This window comes from Pristiophorus japonicus, chromosome 3, assembly GCF_044704955.1.
Source record: "Pristiophorus japonicus isolate sPriJap1 chromosome 3, sPriJap1.hap1, whole genome shotgun sequence".
Lineage (NCBI taxonomy): Eukaryota > Metazoa > Chordata > Chondrichthyes > Pristiophoridae > Pristiophorus > Pristiophorus japonicus.
The window spans coordinates 303,577,680-303,602,293 of NC_091979.1; positions in this window are offsets into that span (position 1 = coordinate 303,577,680).

The following is a 24,614-nucleotide window of genomic DNA, read 5'->3' on the forward strand; positions in this document are numbered from 1 at the left end:
TGTTGGATGAACTAACACTATCAATCAGTGTGGGGAGAGGGTGGAAGAATTAGTATTAAAGTTCTACTGGCTTTTCTCAGCCACTCACTCTTTAAACCAACAATTTGTGGGATGTCACAGAATAACTGATCTAAATAATAGTGACCAGATCATAATCTAGATGTCAATATAGTCCAAGGTACCTGTATAATTACGCTTAACTTTTGTGCTGACACAGTAGGCCTCGCAGTCCGTGAAATAAGGAAATTAATAGTCAGTGCTTTACTAGAATTTGCATTTCTAATCTCAAAGCCAGCAATTCCTACAGTCAGAGATTTGGCACTGGTCTGCAGCGATTCTTATCAATGAAAGAGTTTTAAAGCATTTTAACAGGCCTCTCTTTATGCAGAAGCCTGTGTCTAAGGATTGTACTGTATAAGCGCACTCCTTAGAGCAGAGAAGGTTAAGCAGAGATTTAATCGAGGTGTTCAAAATTATGGGGGGGTTTTGATCGAGTAAATAAGGAGAAAATGTTTCTACTGGCAGGAGGGTCGGTAACCAGAGGACACAGATTTAAGAACATTGGCAAAAGAACCAGAGTGGGAGATGAGGAGAACGTTTGTTTCACAGCAAGTTGCTGTCATCTGGGATGCACTGCTTGAAAGGGTGGTGGAAACAGATTCAGTAATGACTTTCCAAAGGGAATTGGATCAATATTTGAAAAGGAAAAATGTGCAGGACTATGGAGAAAGAGTGGTGGAGTGGGACTAATTTGATAGCTCTTTCAAAGAGCCGGTATAAGCACGATGGGCCGAATGGTCTCCTTCTGGGTCTCCTTACGCTTCTCAGTGCTGGCAAACTAATAAAAAAATTTGAGTAACACTGCGAATATCTACTGCATTAATTATGTGTCAGCTATGACTCAGTGGGTAGCACACTATAGCCTCTGAGTCAGAAGGCTGTGGTTCAAGTCCCACTCCACGGCTGACACTCCAGTACAGTGCTGAGGGAGTGCTGCACTGTCGGGGGTATCATCTTTCAGATGAGATGTTAAACCAAGCCTCCGTCTGCTCTCTCAATTGGACGTAAAAGATCCCGTGGCACTATTTCAAAGAAGAGCAGGGGAGTTATCCCTGGTGTCCTGATCAATATTTATCCCTCGATCAACAGAACAAAAACAGATTTTCCGGTCATTATCACATTGTGTTTGTGGGAGCTTGCTGTGCACAAATTGGCTGCCGCTTTTCCCTATATTACAACAGTCAATCCACTTCAAAAAAGTACTTTTTTCTACTGTAAAGCGCTTTGAGACGTCCAGTGGTTGGGAACGGTGCTATATAAATGCAAATCTTTCTTTTATTTGCGGTCAGCTCCAACAGGTCAAAATAGAAAATAGATTTAAAGACTATGCTTATATGTGCCCCATTCTGGTGGGCTTTTTAAATGTATTTTGCTCCAAAAGCCTGTACACGGAGGACATGCGGGTGGCCCTTTTTCATCTCCCCAACAGCACTGTGGGAGCACCTTCACCACACGGACTGCCGCGGTTCAAGGAGAAGACCCACTACCACCTTCTGAAGGACAACTGTGGATGGGCAATAAGGGACAGCCTTTCCAGCAATGTCCAGATCCCAAGCATGAATCAAAAAATTCGCTTTAGAAACAGAAACCTATTTTATACCCTGGGCAGCGCTAAATGATTTCTGTCTTTTCCCTTCTAATTAAGTAGGCGTTTTGACCAGACAACACATGGGAACCATATCCTCACGATTTGCCAAAGATCAGAGCAACTGTTTAAACTATGGCTCACTAGCGTTAGGATAAAACAGTTTTAAGACAGAAAGCTTTGCTGTCAGGCATGTCTGTCTTAAATGAACTGCAACTTCTGTTGCCGACAATTGTTTTGGTCTCCTAATCTGAGGAAGCACATTCTTGCTATTGAGAGAGTGCAGCGAAGGTTCACCAGACTGATTCCCGGGATGGCAGGACTGACATATGAGGAGAGATTGGATCGACTAGGCTTATATTCACTGGAGTTTAGAAGAATGAGAGGGGATCTCACAGAAACATATAAAATTCTGACGGGAATGGACAGGTTAGATGCAGGAAGAATGTTCCCGATGTTGGGGAAGTCCAGAACAGGGGACACAGTCTAAGGATAAGGGGTAAGCCATTTAGGACTGAGATGAGGAGAAACTTCTTCACTCAGAGAGTTGTTAACCTGTGGAATTCTCTACCACAGAGAGTTGTTGAGGCCAGTTCATTAGATATATTCAAGAGGGAGTTAGATATGGCCCTTACGGCTAAAGGGATCAAGTGGTATGGAGAGAAAGCAGGAAAAGGGTACTGAGGTGAATGATCAGCCAGGATCTTATTGAATGGTGGTGCAGGCTCGAAGGGCCAAATGGCCTACTCCTACACCTGTTTTCTACGTTTCTATGTTTCTATGTTTTATTTTACAGAACTGATGTCACTTTGCAAGAAGGACTAATCATATCCACTCAAATGTGTTTAGGAACATAGGCCTGGATTTTAGCCCGGAGGTGAGTTCCATGTCTAGATTTCCCTAGATTCTAGAACGGTTCCCACAGATTGGAATGTAGCAAACGTAACCCCACTATTCAAGAAAGGAGGGAGGAAGAGAGAAAACAGGAAATTATAGACCAGTTAGCCTGACATAGTAGCAGGGAAGATGGTAGAATCTATTATTGGTAACAGAGCACTTAGAAAATCATAATATGACTGGGCTGAGTCAAAAAGGATTTACAAACAAGAAATCCTTGTTAAGGGAATTAAGGGTTATGGGGAGTGGGCGGGTAAGTGGAGCTGAGTCCACGGCCAGATCAGCCATGATCTTTTTGAATGGCGGAGCAGGCTCGAGGGGCTAGATGACCTACTCCTGTTCCTAATTCTTATGTTCTTATGTTCTTATGTAAATCATATTTGACAAATCTGTTGGAATTTTTTGACATTGTAACGAGTAGATAAGGGGGAACCAGTGGATGTGGTATATTTGGACTTTCAAAAAGCATTTGAAAAGGTGCCACACAAGAGGCTATTACACAAAATTAAGGCTTATGGGATTGGGGTTAGTATATCAGCATGGATTAAGGATTGGTTAACAGGTAGATAACAGAGAGTAGGAATAAATGGGTAATTTTCAGGTTGGCAGGCTGTAACTCGTGGGGGACCACAAGGATCAGTGCTGGGGCCCCAGCTATTTACAATCTATATTAAGGACTTTGATGAGTATAGTGTATCCAAGGTGGGAAAGTAAGCTGTGAGGAGGGCACAAGAAGGCTGCCAAAGGACTTAGCCAGGTTAAATAACTGGCTAGAACATGGCATGGAATATGATGTGGACACTAATACAAAAGCAAAATACTGCAGATGCTGGGATCTGGAATAAAAACAGAAAATGCTGGACATCTCAGCGGGTCAGGCAGCATCTGTGGAGAGAGAGAGAGACAGAGTTATGACCCTTCATCAGAACTGGAGAGTGTTCGGAAAGAACAGATTCTTAACAAGCACTGAAAGGGGGAGGGGAGGAAAGAACAAAAGGGAAGGTCTGTGATAGGTTGGAAGACAGGAGAGATTAGAGAGACAAACGGGATGATGGGCTGAATTCAAATGGTAATGCCAGCAGTTAGAAAAACATTAGTGAAGATAGGGTGTGAATGGTGGGATAATGACCAACTGCCATTAAAGATAAGAAGAAAAAAAGAAAGAAAGAAAGAAAAAGGCTCTGATGGAATGGGGCTCGGGGTGGGGGGTGGGGGGAGGGAGCCAAAGATTGCAGCGGCTACGCTCTGAAATTGTTGAACTCGATGTTGAGTCCAGAAGGCTGTAAAGTGCATAAATGAAAGATGAGGTGCTGTTCCTCGAGCTTGCGTTGAGCTTCGTTGGAGCAGTGTAGGAGGTTGAGGACGGAGAGGTCAGAGTGGGAATGAAGTGGAGAATTAAGGTGACAGCCGACCGGAAGCTCAGGGTCACACTTGCAGACTGAATGGAGTTGTTCCGCAAAGCGGTCACCCAATCTAAGCTTGGTCTCCCCAGTGTAGAGGAGAACACATCGTGAGCAGCGAATACAGTATACTACATTGCAAGAAGTACAAGTAAATCACTGTTTCACCTGGAAGGAGTGTTTGGGCCCTGGATAATGGGAAGGGAGGAGGTTAAAGGGCAGGTGTTGCATCTCCTGTGCTTGCACGGGAAGGTGCCTTGGAAAGGGGAGGGGTTGCTGAGGGTGACACTGGAATGGACCAGGGTGCCGCGGAGGGAGCAGTCCCTTCAGAATGCTGGGAGGGGAGGGGAAGATGTGATTGGTGTTGGGATCACGCTGGAGGTGGCGGAAATGGCGGAGGATGATCCGTTGAACGCGGAGGCTGGTGGAGTGAAAGGTGAGGACAAGGGGAACCCTGTCATGGTTCTGAGAGGGAGGGGAAGGGGTGAGAGCAGAGGTGCAGGAAATAGAACGGACAGGGTCGAGGGCCATGTTAACCACAGCGGAGGGGCATTGTCAGTTGAGGAAAAAGGAAGACATGTCAGGGGCACTAGTGTGAAAGGTGGCGTCGTCAGAGCAGATGCGACGGAGATGGAGAAACTGCGAGAATGGAATGGAGACCTTACAGGATGTGGGGTGGGAGGAAGTGTAGTCCAGATAGCTGTGGGAGTCAGTGGGCTTATAGTGGATACTGGTCGAAAGCTTATCTCCAGAGATGGAGACAGAGAAGTCAAAGAAATGATCAGAAGAGACAGAGATGGACCATGTGAAGGTGAAGGAAGGGTGGAAATTGGATGCAATGTTTTTCTAACTCCTGGCATTACCATTTGAATTTGGGCCATCATCCCTTTGGTCTCTCTAATCTCTCCTGTCTTCCAACCTATCACAGACCTTCCCTTTTGTTCTTTCTCCCCTCCCGCTTTCAGGATCTGTTCATTCCGAACACTCTCCAGTTCTGATGAAAAGTCATCAACCTGAAACATTAACTCTGCTTTCTCGCCACAGACACCAAATACGATGTGGAGAATTCTGAAGCTATCCACTTTGGCAGGAAAAATCAAAAAGCAGAGTATTTTTAAAATGATGAGATTGGGAAATGTTGGTATTCAGAGGGACTTGGGTGTTCTTGTACACGAATCATGGAAAGCTAACATGCAGGTACAGCATCTCATTGGTCTGTTAGTCTTTATTACAAAAGGATTGGAGGATAAGAGCAATGAACTCTTACTACAATTATATAGGGCCCTGGTAACATCGCACCTGGAGTATTGTGTGCAGTTTTGGTCTCCTTACCTCAGGAAGGATATACTTGCCATAGAGGGAGTGCAACAAAGGTTTACCAGACTGATTCCTGGGATGGGGGGAATTGTCCTATGAGGAGATATTGAGTAGACTAGGTCTATATTCTCTCGAGTTTAGAAGAATGAAATGTGATTTCATTGAAACATATAAAATTCTTAAGGGCTTTGACAAGGTAAATGCTGAGAAGAAGTTTCCCTTGGCTGAGAAGTCTAGAACTAGGGGTCACAGTCTCAGAGTAAGGGGTCAGCCATTTAAGACCGAGACGAGGAGAAATTTATTCACTCAAAGGGTTGTGAATCTTTGAAATTCTCTACCCCAGTGGATTACAAATTTGCTGGAGTCCTTTAAGGATGTAGCGAGCAGGGTGGATAAGGGAGAAACAGTGGATGTGGTGTATTTGGATTTCCAGAAGGCATTCGATAAGGTACCACATAAAAGGTTACAGCACAAGATAAAAGTTCACGGAGTTGGGGATAATATATTAGCATGGATAGAGGATTGGCTAACTAACAGAGAACAGCGAGTCGGGATAAATGGGCCATTTTCCGGTTGGCAAACTGACTAGTGGGGTGCCGCAGGGTTCGGTGCTGGGTCCTCAACTATTTACAATCTATATTAATGACTTGGATGAAGGGACCGAGTGTAATGTAGCCAAGTTTGCTGATGATACAAAGATGGGTGGGAATTCAAATTGTAGGAGGACACAAAAAATCTGCAAAGGGATATAGACAGGCTAAGTGAGTGGGCAAACATTTGGCAGATGGAATAAATTGTGGGAAAATGTGAGGTTATCCACTTTTGCAGAAAAAATAGAAAAGTAAATTATAGTTTAAATGGAGAAAAATTGAAAAGTGCTGCAATACAGTGAGACCTGAGGGTCCTTGTGCATGAAACACAAAACGTTAGTATGCAGATACAGCAAGTAATCAGGAAGGCCAATGGAATGTTGGCCTTTATTGCAAGGGGGATAGAGTATAAAAGCAGAGAATCCTGTTACAACTCTACAGGGTATTGGTGAGGCCACACCTAGAGCACTGCGTACAGTTTTGGTCTCCATATTTAAGGAAGGATGTACTTGCATTGGAGGCTGTTCAGAGAAGATTCATTAGGTTGATTCCGGAGTTGAGGGGATTGTCTTATGGAGATAGGTTGAGGAAGTTGGGCCTTTACACGTTGGAGTTCAGAAGAATGAGAGATGATCGAAACATATAAGATAATGAGGGAACTCGACAAGGTGGATGCACAGAGGATATTTTCACTCATGGGGGAAACTAAAACTAGGGGACTCTGGGCTATATTTACATTTTTATGCAGATTGCCCAACAATGGGCGTTATTTCTGGCATGGGCAATAAAAATGGATTTTCAGATCGCAGGCTTGTCACCCATTCTCAAACCACCTAGTCTCCATTTTTGAAATTGGGCGTTACCGCGAGCGATCTGAAATGGGCGTTGCGTTAAATCTCTCTGACCTTCTGCAATAAAGTGTCACCATCCTTAGCAACGGCATGGCAACGCTCAATTCCCGCGATTCACGAGGTCAAGGGTCATCATGACATGCGCATAAGAGGAGACAGAGAGAGAGGGAGCTGAGAGGGAGTGAAGGCATATGTGGGTGTGGTGTGGCTGCTTTGGGAGGAAGGAGGGAGAGTTTCAAGCTTTAGTGCAAATTGGGGAAAAAGAATTAGCTGTTACCAGCCAAATATTTTCCCGAATTTGGAGCCTATAATGGAGGGAGAGGAGGAGGTTTCACAGCATGCTGTGGAGACTGATGCTGGAGAGAGCAGTGAGCTGGGAGAGGAGCACATTGGAGGGTGCAAAGGAGCCAGGAGGTTCTCGGATGAGGCAAATGCCTCCCTCCTGCAGGAGGTCGAGTTTCGCTGGGGTGATTTGACACGGGGAGGGCCTGGGAAGGTCACCCCAAAGGCCTACCAGAGGATATGGGCTAAGATAGCAGAGGTGGTCTCGTCAGCAACCAACGAGGTGCGTGAGGGCAACCAATGCCGCAAGCGATGGAACGACCTTGTCGGATCTGCAAGAGTAAGTATTACATTTACTTATAAGTACATATATATTTATATAATTTGATTTGTAAGAGTCATGAGTGACTATCATCAGATTTGAGGTCTGTCACTTTTACCGGGAATGTTGTACTCAAAGCTTGCGGTCACGGTGTACATCTTTAGGTAAAGATTGATAATTATCATAATAATCATGATTACATCTGTCGGTTATGTGTTGTATCAGTCTGTGTGACAGTACCTAGCAATGATATCATGCAATGATCTCATGCCATGTCGTCCTGTCACCTTTTACAGAAGAAGCTATCGAAGATGAGGTCCGTGCAGAGGCGAATGGCTGGGGGGCCACCTGTCACCAGCGGCATCACTGACATGGAGGAACGGGTGCTCACACTCGTGGGGTAGCACCCCCAGACAGCCACACAAGCATCTGCCGACCCTGATATGATGCCATGTGAGTAAAGTATACACCATTGCGTGATCTAAAGTCAATTGATGCCACACCCACTCATATCCGAACAATAATCTATGATAGATGGTTTCTAAAATTGTTCCATCAATAATGCTGGCCTAATGAGAATCATTGCAATGCAGAATGTGTTGATGGTCATGAAATGTGATGTCTGTGATGATTTTGATAGCAGTGGTGCTTTTGTCGTGCATGGTGCTGTGTGTAGCGCTGGACTTATCTTGTGACCCTAGCACCCCCTTCTCCTCTAATAACCTCATTTGTGTTTTGCAGCTCAGCCAGCAGCACGGCCCAAGGCAAGACCATAGAGGCCAGAAGGTGGGGGCGTGGGGCCGGACTCACCGGACAATCCTACATCTGTTGCTGAGGAAGTCCGATTCTCGCCTGTCAATCCGCTGGGTCTGTTCTCTATGGATCAGAGCACCAACTTCGAGGAACCTGCATCGCCAGGCTCCAGAAGGCATTCAACCCCAAGGCCATCTAGTGCTCCTCCGGCCATTCCCGCCTCCACTCTGGAGGTACCGGGCCCAAGCACCTCGCCACAGGGCACCCCATTTTTCCCCAGCAAGTCGCGGACCCTGCGAAGGTTTCGTGGTCGCGGCAGGTCTGGTCCACGAGCGCCAGATGACAGCGGAGAGATGGTTAATTTGTCCAGGAGAACTGTAGACATAGGTGACCAGGTCCTCAGTGCATTAGGGGGCATATCCCGACAGCTGGCCAGTATCTCCGACACCATGAATGAGTACGTTCCATGGATGGCGGAGTCCCTGGAGACGATAGCCAGGAACACTCGTGGCACAGGCCTCCCAGTGGTCCCGGAGCACGGCATTCCATCCCTCGGTTCCACACCACCAGTGCCAAAGACAGATGAGAGGCAGAACCAAGATCCTGCTTCTGGATTCGAGAATGTTCCCACCTCAGCACCCCCTGCTCCCATACCCGTGCAACCACCGGCTCTGCCTTCATCCCCCACAATAAGGCACCGCCCGAGGAGCTCCTTGGCCAGGCAGCGTGGAGCGAGAAGGGGAAGGGTTAGAGGTGGGGAGAAGGGGAGGGGGAGGTGCATGTCTACAGGTGATGCTGTGTTATATCTCCATCTGGATGTATGCAATTTGTTGCAATGTATGGTGGGAGGGGCCCACCCTCCTGCTTTGTATTTGTGTTCTGTGTTGCTGGACATGTTGAACATTTGATTGATGTCAATGGTGGAAAAAGTCGGGTGGGGGTGGGGTGTTTTTGCCCGTGATACTTATGAGTTCAGACCAATGGTCATATTAAATGTTTTTTATTCAACATAACCTTGTTGCGCATTGTCTCAGATAGCTGGACCGTTACACACTGGTGATTCCTTAACATGAAAGGGTATAATTAAATTTAACTTGAATCAACTTAAACTTTAACTGGCACCAAGGTGATGCCCACCATTGATGTCTGAGCTGTACACACACAGCAGTGTGTCAGCTTTGTCAAGAACAGCAACGTTCTTTCAGGCAACTCGCTCATTTATGAACTCCTGACCTAAGTCTTGCAGCTATGTAGCCACCACGGGCCCTTTCCTGTGGTCTGGATTGGGGCGTGGGCATGGTTGCATCATCAGCCTGATTGTCTGGCCCTAGGTCAGCATCCAGACCCTCGTCCTCCTCTCCCTCTCTCTCCTGAGGTGGACCATCAGTCCCTTCTGGCAATTCTTGCCCCCTCCTGATAGCCAGGTTGTGCAGCATGGAGCACACGACCATGAATTGAGTTACTTGCTCAGGGTTGTATTGTAGCTCCCCTCCTGAGTGCTCCAGGCATCTAAAGCGCTGCTTAAGCACAGTTATTGTTTTCTGGACCACATTGCGAGTGACTCTGTTGCTCTCATGTATCGCTTCTCAGCCTCGGTGTGGATGTCACGCAGGGGGTCATCAGCCAGGTGGCAAGGCCATATCGGTTGTCACCAAGCATCCAGCATTGTCCTCGTGGCATGTCAGAGACAGCACTCTCACGCAGGATGTGAGCCTCATCGAAGCATAGAAACATAGAAAATAAGAGCAGTAGTAGGCCATTCGGCCCTTCGAATCTGCACCACCATTCAATATGATCATGGCATATCCTCTGTCTCAACACCATATTCCCGCTTTTTCACCACACCCCTTGATGGCCTTTGTTTCTAAAAATCCAGCTATCTCCCTCTGAAATATATTCAGTGACTAGGCCTCCACAGCCTTCTGTGGTAGAGAATTCCATAGGTTCACCACCCTCTGCCTGGACATTTGGCATTCACTGTCATTATTATCTGGTTGTGGTCGACAACTAGTTGGACCTTCAGAGAGTGAAATCCTTTTCTGTTGCGAAAAACCTCTGGTCCTGAGAAGGTGCCCGCATGGCGATGTGAGTACACTGTGTTGATCCCTGCACCTTACTAACTTAGCAATGCGGAAGAATGCTCCAACCCTGTCAGTCTGAGCCTCCGTGGTCATGGGGCAGCTGATAAAGTCCATCCTACGTGCGTACAGAGCCTCCTTGACCTGTCTAATGCAGCGATGTGTGGCATGGTGAGACAGAGGGGAAATATCGACCGTGGAGGCCCGAAAGGAACCGGATGCGTAGAACATAAAAACATAGAAAACATAGAAAATAGGTGCAGGAGTATGCCATTCGGCCCTTCGAGCCTGCACCACCATTCAATATGATCATGGCTGATAATGCAACTTCATTCCTGCTTTCTCTCCATACCCCCTGATCCCTTTAGCCATAAGGGCCACATCTAACTCCCTTTTGAATATATCTAACGAACCGCCTCAACAACTTTCTGCGGTAAAGAATTCCACAGGTTCACAATTCTCTGAGTGAAGAAGTTTCTCCTCATCTAGGTCCTAAATGGCTTACCCCTTATCCTTAGACTGTGACCCCTGAACGACAGTGCCGCGGTGACCTTGACCTCAATGGATCGTGATGTCCTGAAGGTGATGGCAGGCTGCAGATCTGCCCTGATGAGCTGGCATATTTCACTGATCACCACCTTGTGGAAGCGCAGACTCTGAAGGCAGGTGTTCTCAGACACATTGAGGTAAGACCGCTTCTCCCTGTACGTGCGGGGTGTGTATGGTCTGGACCTCCTCCTCATTCTGGCACATCTTAGATTTGGCACATAATGGTATGCACTAGTTGTTGTGTCATTTGCACTCTGCAGCATCTGCGTATTAATTGCTGCAGGCTGAGAAATAGCTGGCCCCATTCCAGTAAAAGTATAATGCCAATTGTTCACAAGCAATAAATTTCCACACTAAAAGACACCTACAGTAAAAGCCAATCATCTACGGTCTGAAAAGATGTCAGTTCATCTGGTCATTTCACCTGAGAAGAACTCCAGAGTCAATGCAAGCTCCCCCGAAGTTGATGCAGCCTTTTGAATGAAGCGACCTGCGATTTGAAAATGGCGCCCACACTGCTGTGATTCGTTCAGAACAGTTCCACTTTCTCGGAGTGGTGTTTTGGGCAAGCGATATTGTGGGCGAGATGTGTGCAAGGTGGTGAAAGTGACGCTGGGCGATCTCCTGGGCGTTAGTTTTGGCAAATTTGATCTTCACGACAAAAAAATGTGGGTGGAAGGTATTGTTGAATTTCGGTGTTAATTACATGCGGAAAGTAACGCTGGGCGATATTATGGGCGTTGGTTTCACCCATTCTGATGATTCCACCCAAAAAAAAGTGGGTGAGCAGTAATATTTTTTCCCGGCGTTACGTACATGGGGAAAGTAATGCTCGCCAATAAGTGTCCGAAAAATGGGCGTCAGTTTCCATTTTGTGGCTAAATGGACGATATCTGGGCATTACACCTCATTTCAGCGGTAAAATGGACATTAAGTGGGTGTTATGCATGCAAAAATAACGGAAAATCTAGCCCATAGCCTCAGAATAAGGGGCCGCCCATTTAAAACTCTAATGGAGTGAGTGACTGACTCTGGAATTTCTTCTCTTAGAGGGTTGCAAATCTATGGAATTCTCTGCCCCAGAGAGCTGTGGAGGCTGGGTCATTAAATATATTTAAGACGGAGATAGACAGATTTTTGAGAGATAAGGAAATAAAGGGTTGTGGGGAGCGGGCAGCGAGGTGGAGCTGAGTCCATGATCAGATCAGCCATGATCTTATTAAATGGCGGAGCAGGCTCGAAGGGCCAGGTGGCCTACTCCTGTTCCTATTTCTTATGTTCTTATGCTCAGTCGTTGAGTATATTCAAGACAGAAATCGATAGATTTTTGTATACTAAGGGAATCAAAGGATATGAGGATAGGGAGGGAAGGTGGAGTTGAGATAGAAAACCAGCCATGATCTTATTGAATTCTTCTTCTTCTTAGGCAGTCTCTTGTATCGAGGATGACTTGCTTCCACACCAAAAAGGGTTGAGTTCCCAGGTGTTTCAATGAAGGGCCTAATATTCCAGGTCCCGAATTGCGTATTGAAGGGTGGAAGATGCCTGTGCGTGGATTTTTTTAACGTGTGGTGACCGTTGCACACCAGCCACCACACGGGCTTGGTCCAGTGGCAAGGGTTAACCAAAACGACTGGAGACCAGCTCTGCTGCACGGACCGAGTGCGCACACATATTGCAGGGTGGGCTGGCCCATGCTGCCCCTGGGCCCTTGCCTCTGCTGGACCCCGAACTCACGCCTCTCCTGGGCTCCGATCACGGAGCGGGTTTGACGGGCCAAATGGCCTGCTCCTGCTCCTATTTCTAATGGAGTGACTGACTTGAAGTCAGGAAGCCCGGAAGAAAGTGGTCCCCAACGTCCGATAGTTTTTAACTTCAGGGCTACTTTAAATTTTTTTCTGTCTGTGTCCTGCCCACAGGCAGCCTGATTGACAGGTTAGAGGCCAGTCAGGCGGGAAGCCTACAGCCCATAGCCGCAGACGAAGAGCGCATGTAGCTCTTGCAGTGGGGTGATCTCAGATGCAAGGGAAGGGTTCCAAAACATTTGGGAGGGCCCAATCGCCGGGGGCTGGGGTGAGGGGGTTGGTCCAGATCGTGGTGGGGTCCCAAATATGAGGGTGGGGGGGGAGGGATGTCCGTTGATCATCAGAGGAGCTTTAATGGTGGTCAGGGGGGCTACGATGGTGGTTGTTGGTTGGGGGGTGTACGGTGGTGGTTGGGGGGGTGAGGGTCCGATGGCGGTCATCGGGGAAAAGCAGATAGATCACGGGGTGGGAGAGGGGTTTACTGGGTAGTTTGTTGGGCCTGGAGGAAACACTGCTGATCCTCTTGGCCCACAAGCGGTGTTGTGAAGGCACATACCTCATGAACTCAGCCCTTCTCGCCTCCTTTCACCTACCGGGTTTCCCGAGGCCTGGGAAAAGGTAGATTGACTGTTAAAATGAAGCCTCATTATAATATTTAAATCACCCAACCCGCAAACGGTTTGGTCGCTTGCCCCTCATCCAGCCTCCGTTAAAACCGGAAGTGGGCAGGTTCCAACAGGTTGGGTTCCTGTTTCAGATTTTTTGAATTTTAACCTCTGACACGACCCCAACCCACCGTTTTTGGGAGTTAAGATTCATCCCACAGGAATGGGAGTAGGTCATTCAGCCCCTCGACCTTGTTCTGACATTCAATCAGATTATGGCTGATTTGTACCTTGGCTCCATCTACCCACCTTGGTTCCGTACTCCTTGTCTAACAAAAAATTATCAATCTCAGTCTTGAAATTTTCAATTAAGCTAACTTCGACAGCTTTTTGGGGGAGAGAGTTCCATATTTCTATTACCCTCTGTGTGAAGTAGTGCTTCCTGTCCTGATATCATGTCTGAATGACCTAGCTCTAATGTTTGCCCACTAATTCTGGGCTCCCCCATCAGAGGAAATAATTTCTCTCTATCCAGCCTATCAACTCCTTTAATCATCTTAAACTCCTCAATTAAATCGCTCCTTAATCTTCTATACTCGCGGGAATACAAGCCGAGTCTGTGCAACTTGTCATCATAATTTAACTCTTTTAGCCCCGATATCATTCTGGTGAACTAGTTTCTAGTTAACATCAGAAAACATACATCGATAATCATCCGGTCAGTCGGAAAAATAAGCACAATTATCACTCTGCTAAACAATTAAATTAAAGGAATTAAGCAGTTCCCGGGGGCAATGTTGCTCTTAAAATTATAACTGAGATTCCAAAGTCTCATCAAAACCGCACCCCCCCCCCCAATAAAAAAAGGAATTGAGATGAAACTCGTCCATTCTCTGTCACAATGCATCTTTTAATGAACATTGCCGGAGCCTAAGAAGGATATCATCATCCCAGGGGAAGGGTGATGACTTGAGCAATTAGTTTAACTATCTGATTTATTACCAGCAGTAACATCACTCTATACGATGCTGCACATCCAACATGGGATATTACTTTGCTCGTATTTAAATAGTGATCCTCAGATAGAAGCTTTTTAATTAATCGATAAGATCACTGCTAACTTGTGCCAAGCTCCGGTTTATAGGAATTCCTGGCCTTCGAGATAGAGATTCCCGATTGGAGCGAGCTTTTGATCTTTATTTAATTTTTTACTGATATTTAAAATCTGTAGCAAACTCATGTTGCAGAAGACTACAATGGTGAGGGTTTTTTTCGTAGCACAGATATCTAATTGCACGTACCATAGATCATTGGTTGATGAGAGGAAATAGCCTAGTAACTTATCCAGTCTGAAATCATATCCATCCAACCCTTCCTTTAACTAACTGAAAGCAACCATTGCCACTGTTTGGGATTTTTGACTACTTTTCCACAGAAAGGATTTGAAAAAGAGTTAAGTTTAATAGTATATTCAGACCAGGCATAAAAAAGGCAGAGGTGATAGGTAGTTAAAATACTAGTGAGCGAACTTTAATATTCTTTTCCCATAAACTATAAATAAGCAAATTGTAGCCATTGTAATGGAATGTCTTTGATCCCTTTTTGGCTGTGAACAGAGAGATGGGCAGAGACACAGGCCAAGAGAGAGACTTTTAAAACACGATGTTGCACAGATTTTTAAAGAAAAATCGGCGAGAGCTTTTGCTCAGAGTAAGAGGTTGGAAATGATGAAGGAACAGTTAGAAAAAAATCTGGCATGATGTAGGGAAGCTTGGTGTACTCTTTATTTTGTATCATTACACCCCGCCCATTTTACACCCTGCCGGATTTACACCCCGCCCTTTAGACCCCACCCATTTTACACCCCACCCATTTTACACCCCGCCCGTTTTAGACCCCACCCATTTTACACCCCGCCCATTTTACACCCCGCCCGTTTTGGACCCCACCCATTTTACACCCCGCCCTTTAGACCCCTCCCATTTTACACCCCGCCCGTTTTACACCCCACCCATTTTACACCCCGCCCTTTAGACCCCACCCATTTTACACCCCGCTCATTTTACACCCCACCATTTTTAAACCCAGCCCTTTTTACACCCCGCCCATTTTACACCCTGCCGGATTTACACCCCGCCCATTTTATACCCTGCCCCATTTTACACCCCGCCCATTTTACACCCCGCCCTTTATACCCCGCCCATTTTACACCCCGCCCTTTAGACCCCGCCCATTTTATACCCTGCCCCATTTTACACCCCACCCGTTTTCATTTCTATTGTGTTCGTTGTGGCTCAGTGGTAGCACTCTCACGTTTGAGTCAGAGAGCTATGGGTTCAAGTCCCACTCCAAGGACTTCAGCATGAATCCTAGGCTGACACTCCAGTGCAGCACTGAGGGAGTGCTGCACTGTTGGAGGTGTCATCTTTCAGAGGAGACGTTAAACTGAGGCCCCATCTGCTCTCTCAGGTGGAGGTAAAAGATCTCATGCCACTATTTCAAAGAAGAGCAGGTGAGTTCTTCCCAATGTCCTGGTCGATATTTATGCATCAAACAACATCACTAAAAAACAGATTATCTGGTCATTATCACATTGCTGATTGTGGGTGTTATGTATGGAGGAAGAGTCAGACTGAACACTGTGAGCTCAAAGTAAAGTGTGACAGTCTTTTATTGCAGGTCTCCAGAGTGCCTATCTAGGGCTCTTCTTGCCGTGGTTGATCGTCTCAGTGTGAAAGCTGGTGTTGTTGAATCATTTGTTGGGCCCTCACTGGGCTGCTATGCAACTGGCCTTGCCGGTTGCCACTGGTGTGTATGTTGGGGGATTCAAAAAGATAGGGTCCAAGATGGGTTGCTCAGGATAGTCCGTGAATCTGAGATTGATTTGGTCCAAGTGTTTCCGGTGCATGAGTCCATTTTAAAGTTTGACCCGAAACACTCTTCTCCCCTCTTTGGCTGGGAAGGCACTTGGGACCTTGTTCAGCAGGTGGGATCCCAGTGAGTGAGTGGGGTCTCATGCGATAGCGAAGCAGGACTCGGAATAGGCGAGTCTGCAGTGAGCCTTCAGTTACCCTCTTCAAGCCTTGGTTGATGGTTTGCACTGCTCTCCCTGCCTGACAATCTGCCTGATTTAAACAGGGCAGATGTGACATGTTTGATCCCGTTACGGCTCATGAATTCTTTGAACTCAGCACTGGTAAAACATGGCCCGTTGTCACTCACCAGGACATCGTGCAGGCCGTATGTGGCAAACATGGCCCGCAGGCTTTCAGTAGTGGCAGCGGACGTGCTAGCCGACATTATCTCACATTTAATCCACTTGGAGTACGCGTCTACAACCACAAGGAACATTTTACCCAAGATTGGGCCTGCATGGTGAGGTGTACCCTAGACCACGGTTTGGAAGGCCAAGACTATAAACTTAGCGGCACCTCCCTGGGTACATTGCTTAACTGCGAGCATGTATTACATCTGTGAATGCAGATCTCTAAGTCCGCATCGATACTGGGCCACCACACGTGGGATCTGGCTCTCGCTTTCATCATTGCGATGCTTGGATGGGTCCTGTGGAGGATATTGATGAAGATCTCTCTGCCCTTCTTGGGAACCATTACTCGATTGCCCCACAGAAGGCAGTCAGCTTGTATAGACATTTCACCTTTGCGCCGCTGGAATGGCTTTATCTCTTCCTGCATTTCCACTGGGACACTGGACCAGCTCCCGTGAAGCACACAGTTTTTGACCAGGGACAATAAGAGGTCCCGGCTTGTGACGGATGGCGTAGTTGTATATGGACAACGTGAGCGCCCATCTCTGGATGCGGGACAATGTGTTGGTATTTATCCCTTTACTCTCGGAAAACAGGGATAGGTGTGGCTTATGGTCAGTTTCCAATTCGAATTTTAGCGCAAACATATGTTGATGCATTTTCTTTGCCCCATAGACACACGCTAACGCTTTTTTCTCAATCATGCTGTAGTCTCTAAGCCTTAGACAGACTCCTGGATGCATAAGCAACTGGTTGCAGTTTCCCGAAATCATTAGCTTGTTGCAATACACACCCGACGCCATATGACGACGCATCACATGCTAGTACCAAACGCTTACATGGATTATACAACACAAGCAATTTGTTTGAGCATAACAATTTTCTCGCTTTTACAAAGGCATTTTCTTGGCTTTTGCCCCAAACTCATTCGTCCCCTTTTCGCAGTAAGACATGTAGTGGTTCTAGCAGTGTACTGATGGCAAGGTACCGGTTCTACACCTACATTGTATTCCATCTGCCAAACCTTAGCCCATTCGCTTAACCTATCTAAATCTCTTTGCAGCCTCTCTGTGTCCTCTACACAACCCGCTTTCCCACTAATCTGTGTGTCATCTGCAAATTTTGTTACACTACACTCTGTCCCCTCTTCCAGGTCATCTATGTATATTGTAAACAGTTGTGGTCCCAGCACTGATTTCCGTGGCACACCACTAACCACAGATTTCCAACCCGAAATGGACCATTTATCCCGACTCTCTGCTTTCTGTTAGCCAGCCAATTATCGAACCATGCTAATACATTTCCTCTGACACTGCATACCTTTATCTTCTGCAATAACCTTTTGTGTGGCACCTTAACGAATGCCTTTTGGAAATCTAAATACACCACATCCATCGGTACACCTCTATCCACCATGCTCGTTATATCCTCAAAGAATTCCAGCAAATTAGTTAAACATGATTTCCCCTTCATGAATCCATGTTGTGTCTGCTTGATTGCACTATTCCTATCTAGATGTCCCGCTATTTCTTCCTTAATGATAGCTTCAAGCATTTTCCCCACTACAGATGTTAAACTAACCGGCCTATAGTTCCCTGCCTTTTGTCTGCCCCCTTTTTTAAACAGAGGCGTTACATTAGCTGCTTTCCAATCTGCTGGTATCTCCCCAGAGTCCAGAGAATTTTGATAGATTATAACGAATGCATCTGCTATAACTTCCGCCATCTCTTTTAATACCCTGGGATGCATTTCATCCGGACCAGGGGACTTGTCTACCTTGAGTCCCATTAGCCTGTCCAGCACTACCCCCCTAGTGATAGTGATTATCTCAAGGTCCTCCCTTCCCACATTCCCGTGACCAGCAATTTTTGGCATGGTTTTTGTGGCTTCCACTGTGAAGTCCTGCAGGGAGAAACGATTGATAGTTTCTTTGTCATCGCCACAGATTCTGATGGTGCAGTCTCCCTTGAGGACAGGAACGATCGGGCTGGTCCATTCGTTGAACTCAATCGGTGAAATGATGTCCTCTCATTGCAGCTGGTCTGGCTCGAGCTCGACCCTTTCTCTCATCATATGCGGTACTGCTCTCGCCTTGTTGATGGATGGGTCGCGCCTCCGGAATTAGGTGGATCTTCACTCTTGCTCCTTGGAATTTCCCGATGCCTGGCTCTAACAGCGAAGGGAACTTGGTTAAGACCTGGGCACACGAAGTGTCGTCAGTGGACGTGGTCCCTGTTCCAGTGTATCTTTCCCAGCCAGCTCCTGCCAAGCAGCGTGGGTCTATCGCCCAGTACCACCCAGAGTGGTAGCTTGTGCACCGCTCCATCGTAGGAGACCTTTACGGTAGCACTGCAGATTATGGGAAGCAGCTATTTTGTGTAAGTTCTTAGTTTCTTACGAATTGGAGTTAAGACTGGCCTTGAGGCCTAGTTGCACCACAATCTTTCGAAAGTCTTTTTGCCCATGATGGACTGGCCCGTGCCTGTGTCCAGCTCCATTGACACCGGGAGTCCATTTAGTTCAACATTCAGCATTATCGGGGGACAATTCGTGGTGAATGTGTGCACCCCATGTACCTTTGCCTCCTCGGTCTGAGGCTCTGGTTCGTCGTGATCCCCGTGGACCTGTCCTCCTCTGCAACATGGTGGTTTGCAGGTTTAACAGGATTTGCAGCTTGTCTGCACATAAGTTGGAGGTGTCCCATTATTCCACAGCCCTTGCAAAGTACCCTTTGAAGTGCCAACAAGGTGTTAATGGCCATGCATTCATCACCCTTGCTGGTGGACTCTGAGACTTTTGCGGTCGTGCAGCTGCAGGTATGTGTGACCTGCCCTGTATGTCGCAATTCGAAAACAACATCACTTTGTTCACAGTACTTGTAGCAGCACTTGTGTGCTGAGAGATTTGCTTAGTATTGTCACTGGTGGCAATGAACGCCTGGGCTATCGCTATGGCCTTACTCAAGGTTGGGGTCTCTACAATCAAAAGTTTGCGAAGTATGATTTCGTGGCCAATGCCAAGTACGAAAAAGTCTCTGAGCATGTGCTCCAAATGTCCTTCAAATTTGCAATGTCCTGCAAGGCGTCTTAGCTCGTCGACATAACTCGCCACTTCCTGGCCTTCAGACCTTTTGTAGGTGTAGAACCGGTACCTTGCCATCAGAACGCTTTCCTTCGGGTTCAAATGCTCTTGGACCAGTGTGTACAAATCGTTGTACGATTTCTCTGTGGGTTTCGCTGGAGTGAGCAGATTCTTCATGAGGCCATACGTTGGTGCCGCACAGATGTTGAGGAGGATTGCCCTTCGTTTGGCAGTGCTCTCTTCCCCATCTAGCTCATTGGCCACAACGTATTGGTCGAGTCGCTCCACAAAAGTTTCCCAATCTTCTCCCTCCGAGAATTTCTCTTGGATGCCCACTGTTCTCTGCATCTTTGGGTTCGCTATCTCTATCGCATCACCAGTTGTTATGTATGGAGAAAGCGTCAGACTGAACACTGTGAGCTCAAAGTAAAGTGTGACCATAGTCTTTTATTGCAGGTCTCCAGAGTGTCTCTCCAACCTGTGAGGCCTCCTTAAATATCTGTGCTCCCAAGGGATTATGGGATCCCTTGGGACTCCAGGGGATGAGCCCTCTGGTGGATGTGCAGAGTAAATACAAGTATACATATATAACAGTGGGAGCTGTGTGCAAATTGGCTGTCGCAATTCCCACATTACAATAGTGACTACACTTCAAAAGTACTGGCTGTAAAATGCTTTGGGACATCCCAAGGTCATAAAAGGTGCTATATCAAAGCAAGTTATTACCTTATTGTAGAAACAAAAACTGGGTGGGGTGTACAAAGGACGGACAATTCACTACCTCCTGCTGGTAAAAGTGAAACATCACTTCGATCTGTGGTAAGTGCTTGATTCAGATGGTGAAGGGCTGTGGGGCAGTTAGCCTGATGGTTTAGCATTCAATTGTTCCAGAAAGTGGTGGAGAATGTAGCAGGTCAAATCAGATCACATGTCGAAGAGATGAATGCAGGTAGGCCATTGTTTTTAGCTCCAATTGATTACTCTGAAGTTTTTATTTTGTGTACGCCGTTCTGAGCCAATCCACATTACAAACAGCGCTTACTAATGAACAACAATATAATCCCAATTCATTACACTAGCTTCCAAGAAAAGGGAGCTCACTCACAACGTGGATTAGTTCGCAAAATCTTTAGGGCATTCTTAGAGCCAGTTAAAATCATGAACAGAATTATATTTTCAAATTTAAAAAAGAAAGCATTTTAGTAAAACATCTCTCCCATCTATATCTATAGGAAAGTGTTCATAAGTGTGACATTTTCCTGAATTTAAAAACATCGAAACAAAAAGTTATGAGTTCAATACAGTCGATGAATGTGTTTAGCAAACATGAGCGCTCCATGGCATTCTAGAAAATTATTTTGTTTCAATCTGCCTCGCTCTGACTTTGGAGTGCTCAGTTGACCCAAGTGGATCCTTCGCGGTTTCGTCACCACTTTGTTTGTCAAATAACAATTGCTGGAGTACATGACGGCTCATTTAGAGGTATCTGAGGTTACTCTCATTACTAAGGAAAGCAGTGGTAAAGGCTCATCTTAGACTAGGCCTCACTGAGACCCAGTAAGACCGACCCCTTTATGTCCGAGCTTAAAAAGCAATTAATCTGAACAAACCTGCTTTCTACTAACTCCCTGCTTTAGTTTCTCTGTATTGTTTTAGTTGCTATTGGTGATAAACGCACCTGCCTCACAACCTGAATTATCGGTCATCTGAGTTCAACTACTACCGTTCGGCACAGTTTTCAACAAGGTCACAAAATGAAGCACCGTCTTAAGGATAAAGAAAAAATTTAAATCCTATAATCTGCACCCAACCCTTTACCCCAGCAAGCAAGCTTCTTGTCAACTGATCAGAAAACAGCCAGCAAAGAAGCGAAGACTTGTATTTACGTAGTATCTTTCGCATTGTTCAAAAGCGCTTTTTAAAATGTATTCATTCACAGGATGTGGGCATTTCTGGCAAGGCCAGCATTCATTGCCCATCCCTAATTGCCCGTTAGAAGGGGGTGTGAGCTGTCTTCATGAACTGCGGCCATGCATCGTGTAGAGACTCTGCCTTTGACACGAGTGTCCTCGACTCCATCCCGCATCATGCTACCCGCCACCATCTAAGCAACACCCCAGCCCGGTACAAGGTAGAAAAGGCCATCCGTCAGCTCAAGAACAACAAGGTATCAGGAGCAGATGAAACCCCGCTGAGGCACTAAAGTATGGCAGAGGAGCACTATTGGCTTGAATGCATGACCTCATCTCTCTTATCTGGAAGGAGGAGAGCATGCCAGGAGATCTCAGAGATGCTATAATCGTGACCATCTTTAAGAAAGGGAACATGTCCGACTGCGGCAACTACAGAGCAATCTCTCTGCTGTCGGTCATGGGAAAGTCATCGCAAGAATCCTTCTTAATCGCCTTATCCCTGTGGCTGAAGAGCTCCTCCCAGAGTCACAATGCAGATTCCGTCCATTAAGGGATACAATGGAGATGATCTTCACCGCGCGACAACAACAAGAGAAATGCAGGAAACAGCACCAACCCTTGTACATGGCTTTCTTTGACCTTACCAAGGCCTTTGACACTATCAACCGAGAGGGACTATGGAGCATCCTCCTCCATTTCGGCTGGCCCTGAAAGTTTGTCACCATCCTCCGCCTGCTCCACGACGACATGCAAGCCATGATCCTGACCAATGGATCCACCACAGACCCAATCCGCATCCAGACTGGGGTCAAGCAGGGCTGTGTCATTGCACCAACACTCTTCTCGATCTTCCTCGCTGCAATGCTCCATCTCACACTCAACAAGCTCCGCGCTGGAGTGGAATTAAACGATAGAACCAATGGGAACCTGTTCAACCTTCATCACCTCCAGGCTAGATCCAAGGTCATCCCATCCTCTGTCATCGAACTACTGTACATTCAGAGGCTGAACTCCAAGCCATCGTCAACATCTTCACCGAGGCATACGAAAGCATGGGCCTCATATTAAACATCCATAAGACAAAGGTCTTCCACCAACCTGACCCCGCCACACAGCACTTCCCCCCAGTCATCAAAGTCCACGGCGCGGCCTTGGGCAACGTGGACCACTTTCCATACCTCGGGAGCCTATTATCAGCAAGGGCAGACATCGACAACGAAGTCCAACAACGCCTCCAGTGCGCCAGGGCAGCCTTCGGTCGCCTGAGGAAGACCAGGACCTCAAATCTGGCACCAAGCTTATGGTCTACAGGGCTGTAGTGATACCCACCCTCCTATATGGCTCAGAGACGTGGACCATATATAGTAGACAACTCAAAGCACTGGAGAAATACCACCAATGCTGCCTCCGCAAGATCCTGCAAATCCACTGGGAGGACAGACGCACCAACGTCAGTGTTCTCGATCAAGCCAACATCCCCAGCATCGAAGCACTGACCACACTCGACCAGCTCCATTGGGTGGGCCACATTGTCTGCATGCCTGACATGAGATTTCCAAAGCAAGCGCTTTATTCGGAACTCCTACACGGCAAGCGAGCCCCGGGTGGGCTGAGGAAACGTTTCAAGGCTTCCTTGATAAATATAGAAACATAGAAACATAGAAAATAAGTGCAGGAGTAGGCCATTCAGCCCTTCTAGCCTGCACCGCCATTCAATGAGTTCATGGCTGAACATTCAACTTCAGTACCCCATTCCTGCTTTCTCGCCATACCCCTTGATCCCCCTAGTAGTAAGGACCTCATCTAACTCCTTTTTGAATATATTTAGTGAATTGGCCTCAACAACTTTCTGTGGTAGAGAATTCCACAGGTTCACCACTCTCTGGGTGAAGAAGTTCCTCCGCATCTCGGTCCTAAATGGCTTACCCCTTATCCTTAGACTGTGACCTCTGGTTCTGGACTTCCCCAGCATTGGGAACATTCTTCCTGCATCTAACCTGTCTAACCCCGTCAGAATTTTAAATGTTTCTATGAGGTCCCCTCTCATTCTTCTGAACTCCAGTGAATACAAGCCCAGTTGATCCAGTCTTTCTTGATAGGTCAGTCCCGCCATCCCGGGAATCAGTCTGGTGAACCTTCGTTGCACTCCCTCAATAGCAAGAATGTCCTTCCTCAGGTTAGGAGACCAAAACTGTACACAATACTCCAGGTGTGGCCTCACCAATGCCCTGTACAACTGTAGCAACACCTCCCTGCCCCTGTACTCAAATCCCCTTGCTATGAAGGCCAACATGCCATTTGCTTTCTTAACCGCCTGCTGCACCTGCATGCCAACCTTCAATGACTGATGTACCATGACACCCAGGTCTCTTTGCACCTCCCCTTTTCCTAATCTGTCACCATTCAGATAATAGTCTGTCTCTCTGTTTTTACCACCAAAGTGGATAACCTCACATTTATCCACATTATACTTCATCTGCCATGCATTTGCCCACTCACCTAACCTATCCAAGTTGCTCTGCAGCCTCACAGCATCCTCCTCGCAGCTCACACTGCCACCCAACTTAGTGTCATCCGCAAATTTGGAGATACTACATTTAATCCCCTCGTCTAAATCATTAAAGTGCAACATCCCCACCAACACCTGGGAATCCCTGACCCAAGACCGCCCTAAGTAGAGGAAGAGCATCCAGGAGAGCGCTGAGCACCTGGAGTCTCGTCACCGAGAGCATGCAGAAAGTAGAAGGAACGTGCGGTAAAACCAGACTCCCCACCCACCTTTTCCTTCAACGACTGTCTGTTCCACCTGTGACAGAGACTGTAATACCCGTATTGGACTGTACAGTCACCTGAGAACACACTTTTGGAGTGGAAGCAAGTCTTCCTCGATTTCGAGGAATGCCTATAATGATGATGAGATGGTACAGTCATGTTGCACCATTTAATTAAACACTAAATGAATAAATAATCATAACAAATAAAAAACCTTCGTTCACCAAGATATTATGAGCCTTATCATTCGCGATAGACAGGGTGGCCAGCGAAAATAGACTGTCATCTCCCATGATCGATTGCAAATATGTTTTTTTGAGCTTCAATTTCGAGAAACTCCATTCGCTGTTCACCACCGATGCCGGCCCCGTTAACAGGATCCTGAATGTTAAACACCACCACTGATACGGGCAGGGTTAGCAGGATCCTGAGTGTTATCCATCACCACCGATACGGGCAGGGTTAGCAGGATCCTGAGTATTACCC